This window comes from Stegastes partitus, unplaced genomic scaffold, assembly GCF_000690725.1.
Source record: "Stegastes partitus isolate 25-593 unplaced genomic scaffold, Stegastes_partitus-1.0.2 Scaffold698, whole genome shotgun sequence".
Lineage (NCBI taxonomy): Eukaryota > Metazoa > Chordata > Actinopteri > Pomacentridae > Stegastes > Stegastes partitus.
Window position 1 is genome coordinate 205039 of NW_007578429.1, and position 6107 is coordinate 211145.

Here is a 6107-nt window from a genome sequence, read left to right on the forward strand (position 1 = left end):
TTATTTTTTTTAACATATTGGCTTGTAAAAAAAAAAAAACCACAACAAAAATCCAGTTATTTTCACTTTTTTTCCCTCAATACAGTTATTTTACATATTTTCACAGTTTTATACCATTTCTGAAAATATCAATTGAAATTACAGGAAAAAAAATCTTATTTTAGAATTGAATCTTATTATTTTACAATTGAAAACAAGCAAAAAAAAAACCCCAACAAAACCAGAACGTCCACATCAAATGTTTGTATATTTACAAATCACCATTTTGTCACTTTTTGAACAAAATGACACAAATTTTCAGATAAAAATTGTTTTTTTAGAAGATATTTGCCGTCATTTAAAATAAATATTATGGACGTAAAGGACTGAAAAATGGTAAGTAATTATTTCTATAATAAGTACTTTAAAGACTTTTTAAATTTTGCTAAATTACAGATAATAAAATGGTAAAATCATAGAGAAATAAAGTGTTAATTTACATGTAGACTGTTAAAAAAAGAAAGAAAAAAAGCAGTTATTTTCACAGGTTTTTACATTTTTAAACATTACAATATTCCACCAATTTTCTAACAAATTATTATCATTATTATTATTTTTATTATTATTATTTTACTGAATTCATTTGCAGACATTGAAGGAATAATCCAGTCTATTGTGTGTTTATTACTCAAAAATGAGAAATCATTTTCTAACTCTTTACAAATTTTCCCTGTTTTGTTAAATTAAAGCTCATATCTTATAAAATCTACACGTTTATTTATTAAAACAACATAAAACGCCCCAGATTGACTCTAACGCTGGTATTTCTGCCCTAACAGCGCCGATCGGCCTCCAGCGGCTCCAGAACCTTTACTTTCCAGCCCGGCTGTGGTTCTGCTGATGAGGAGCTGACAGACTGACTGGACGCCGGCTCGTTGACGCTCATTGGTCAGGACAGGACGCTCGCTTCCTGACAGCCGGTGCAGAAAAACGCTGCTTCTGCTGAACTTGCACGTCGACAAGAAACAAAAAGAAGGAAAATAAAAATAAAAGAAAAGCAGATCTGAGCTGCTTCGCTCCCCGATCGTCTCCATCAGGGTTTATGCTGATGAGAAGCAGGAGGAGGGTCTGCAGGCAGATAAAAATGGAATCAAAGCCTCCTGCAGGAGTCTGGGGACGGAGGAGGAGGGGCGGAGGCGTCCCAGCTGGGCCTGACAGGGCCCGGCTGGGTGGTCCCACCCAGGGGGTCCGGTCACGGCGGCCTGGAGACATGTCAGCGCTGACGAGGCTCAGGCCGAGAAAGGAGGCCGAGGAGCTGGACGCTGGTTCTGGATCAGAGAGACGAAGTGACGAGACAACAGAGGAGGAATAGAAACACGATGAGAGCTGAAGGAGTGAAGTCATGTTGTTCTGATGAATTAATGAAAAAAAACAGACTGTACGTAACAGCAGCTTCAAACATCTGGACTTTTACAATTTAAATCTGTATTTTAAAGATATTTGAAAGAAGAATTACGTCTATTAAGGATTGAAAACTGGTCCATGGGTTCCTTATTTACATGAGTTTTTTCCTGTTTTGTTAAAATTATAAATAATATTTAGTAAAATGACAAAACAAATAATAAATAAATGACATTTTTCAACCTATGATGTTAAGAATTTGTCTTGTCAATATGATTTTTTGCTTATTTAAACACAGTATTACAAAAAGAAGAACGTGTCATTTTACAGTTAAACGTAAAAAAAAAACAAATAAATAGTTTTTTATGTGATTAAAAAAATCACACAACAAACAGGACAAAAATGTAAAATAACATCCTTGTCAAAAAATGACATTTTTACAAATCAGAATTTATTCTTTTTTATAACATTTAACCATGAATTTACTGTTTTTTACTGGATGTAAATCAGTGAAAAATATCATTGTTAACCTGTTTTGTTAAATTACACATAATACAGAGTAAAGTCACAGAAACACACTGTAAAAAATAAATATTTGTAAAAATTACGTTATTTATAACGAAGATGTAAATAAAAACTTTTCTGTAATTTTACTAGAAATCATCTGTAATTTAACAAAACAGGGAAAATCTGTGAAATAACAGTTCTGCAGTTCTCAAAATACATAGTTTTACAGACAAATTGGAAAAATCTGTAAAATATCAGTAAAATTGTAAATTTACAGTAAATTACTTTTTGTAAAAATAAAGACTTTTAATGTTGACTTTACAGTTTGCATCGTTTTTGTTTGTAATCCATTTGTAAAAATATTCACTTTTTTTTCAATGATTTCTGATTTAACAAAACAGGGAGAAACCGGTAATCTCTTTCTGGTCTTTATGCTAAGCTATGCTAACCGGCTGTTGGCATCAATCTTTTTAAGTTTTGACAGTTTCATTTTTCATTAGCATTTATTTATTGATTGGTGGCATTAATAAAGAAAGCGTGTTTATCCCTAGCTAGTGTCTGGTCTTTATGCTAAGCTAAGCTAACCAGCTGCAGCTGTAGCCTCGTATTTTGTGACATAACTTCCTAAAACTTTTGCTCCAAGCAGCAGATCTTTGGTCCGAATGTTAGAAACAGCAGAAGGTGAGTGAGACGTGAAATCAGATTAGCGCCTCGCGGGTCAGCGAGTCGCAGCTTGACTTGAACCAGAGACTGGATGTGTGGTGACAGCTAGCCGATGTATTGATCGACGGCAGATCCTGAGGGAGGAATCCTGCAGAGTTCACTCAGGGTGCCAGAAGATGAGTCACAAAATCCTCTTTTACAGCTTTTCTTTGCATCGCAGTGACTCAAAGCTAACCGCTAACCGTTGATGTCACCGACGGAAGGATAACGACTGTTAACATGAAATTATTACTTTAAATCTGTGATTTTACGAGATAACATCTGTAATTTAACAACACAAAGGTCATCTGGAAAACCACAGTTTAAAATATAGACATTTATGAATCCCTAACATACAGAATTTCCCAAAAAACACTGCAAATATGTGTAAAATGAGGATTTCTTAGGTGGATTTTAAGACGTTTAACAGGGTCGTTTTATGGTCGAACACAAATTTATGATGTTCTTTGCTGATTTACACACATTTAATGATGCAGCTTTAGTTAACTACTATTTGTAAATACACCACGTTTTGATGATTTACAGTTTTTGCATTTTTTTTCATTTATTTATTTTAGAAAAAAACATTTTTAAACTTTATTATGTTTTTATTTTTTTATTTACAATTTACAAATTTCCCCAATTTTGGTAAATTACATATAATTATGAGTTATGTCACGAAAAAATCTAGTTTTTTTTTTTTTTAAGTACATTAAATTAATACTTGTTTTTCAGTGATTTTACAAATAATTTTCTGTGACAAAACAGGCAAAGAATGTAAATTAGAGAGCTGCCTCTGTTAAAAGGGGAAAACAATATATAAATATTTTTTTTTACAAAAAATTATTTTCTCCATTTATGTAAATTATGTAAATTAACTAGAACAATCTGAAAAAACAAAACAAAAAACTGTTTATTTTCTGTAATTTAACAAAACAGTGAAGACCTGTAACGATATTCACAGAATTCGTTTAATTAAAGTCGGTAAAATCCCTGAAAAACTGTAAATCCTCATAAACCTCTATTTCCCTTCATACGGGTCGGCTCTGTTCTTCCTGTTCTGCTGCTGGACTCGGTGGTTCCTGCTCGTTCCTCCTGATGCTCTTTGATCCTCCGTTAGCTCCACTAACGACTCATTAGCGTTCACACTGACCTCCTCTAATTGGCCTCCTGAGCTTCACTTCTTCTTCTCAGCCGAAGCTGAATGACGTAAAAATCACCTTAAATGAGTTGTTAATCCACTTGGTGGTTCTGTTTTCGATCTCTTTCAGTTTGTGGATGTTGATTTGAGTGAACTCTGGTTTAACATCTCTGCTCAGCTGAACACCTGGAACCTGTCCAGGTGGATCTGATCTGAGGTCAGCGTGACTGAATAATGATGAAAACATGGAGCTGCTGATGAGTGATGTGAAGCTTTAAAGCATAAAACAGTTTGAACTGTAATTGTTTGAGCAATTTACAGTTTTGTTAAATGATTTCTAATAACCAGTAAAATCAGAGGAAATAAGCATGTATTTACCAGATTGTCACCTTTCTTTTTACCAGGTAATTTTTTACAGTGTAGTAAACACAGCAACACCTGAGGCTGCTGACTGGAGCTCTGCAGGACGTGAAGCCTTCATTTAACTCCAGGTTTCATCTGATCTGTTTGTCTGACATCAGCTGGCTGTCAGTCAGCAAACAGGAAACCATGAAGCGTCTTTTTGTTTGGAAATCTTTGTTCGCTGTGAAGTCGACTGGAGGCCGATGACGGCTGTTTTTCTTCCTCTCGTCTTTAACTCTGCATCACTGAGTCGTGAGGTGGAACGTTAACCCGACAAAGGCTCTCCAGACTGTTTCTGGTTCACGGGACGAGTTAAGTACGACTCGGAGGCTCGAATTCCCGACTGTTGACACAAGTCGCCGGCGTCGTGCAGGTCAGAGGGAAGCATGTGAGCTCACGTCTCAGCCCGACCCATAAAAGGTTAAAGAAAAACCTGAAGCCTCTCCGGACGCCTTTAATCTCCACCGTAAAAAAAACAGACTTTGAGCTGCTCGAGTGTTGACGAACACTCACAGCGAACATGAATCCTCTTTGTCCCTGTCGTTCTGATTTATTAGTCTTTCTGCCACATCTTACAGGCTAACTGTCATGTTTTTGTGACGCTATCGTGTTGGAAAATAAGATTAATACGATAGTTTTGGCTCCAGACTGTCAATCTGCAGCTAAAAATGTTCTTCTGTTAGCCTGCATAGTATTTTAAAATACGCACATCAAATTACATGTCAAGAATGCAGAATTCTTTTATGCTAACGTTAGCATGCTACCAAAGACGGTTATCGCCACCGCGAAAAATGTATTTAAGTTCTGAGAAAAAAGTCAGAATTCTGAAAATCCCAACTAACATGTTCATGAGAGCAACGTTCATATGATATTTACCAAGCTAACCATGCTAATTTAGCATGTTAGCATGTTAACATTTGCTAACTAGCGCCAACTAAGGCCATAAAAGAATGTTAAGCTCTTGTCTGTCCTGTTGTTGGGTGACACGCTGGTAAAACGTCTGATTTGCAGGAAGTAGCTTCATAGTTGTATTAAAGTTAGCCTCCGCTAATTTGGCTACGGTTAGCTTACGGTTAGCATTTGCTGGAGGTCTGGTAGCAAAGATGTTGCAAAAATGGAAAACATATGGAACGAAGTGGTCCAAAATTGTGAAAATGACAAAATCTTAAAACTATACGATAAAAATAGTGTAATTTTATGGTCAAATACTGTAAAAACAAATAAATAAACAAACTAATTAGCATTTATGTAATTACGTGGGTTGATGGTTAAGATAGATTTTTTATTTTTTTAGTCCCTAATATACATACTTTTCCAGATATTTGTGGTTATTTGAAAGAAATTGTTTGTGTATTAAGGGTATTTTAAAATGTATATATATTGTTTTACAATTTTTACCTTTTATCACATTATGTATTAATACTAAAATTCCACTTACACTGTCTTATAAATACAGATATGAGGATGATAAATGCTACAGATATTAAAAGACATCAGTACTGATTATTAGAATAAAAATGAATGTGGCAGAAAGTCACCGACGTGTTCACGTCACGGTTTAATAAAACGTTGGGTTACTTGTCCGTCGCTGAGCCTGAAGCTGCTCCATTACTCTGATTGTAGGTTTGAATCGCTGCCAAGAACCCGACCAGAACACCAGCCGTGAATACGAATGTCGGCCTTGAACATCTGAAGGAGGAACGATTCAGTTTTATTTATCTCCTCGGGTTCATTCAGAAACACAACCCTACTGCTCATGCTCAGAACTGGAGGAGGACTGCAGCTGTTGATTAGCTTGCGTGCTAAGCTAATGTGGGCTAGCGCTAATAAAAGCTTCTCATGCATTGACGATGATGTGAAATTATCTTAAAATCAACAAGCATTTAATATTTGGGACCCAAAATTAAACTTTGTAAAATATCTTGGCTGAGTTTTTTAATTTTATTTTGTTTTCCAATCTGGAATTTTTTGTATT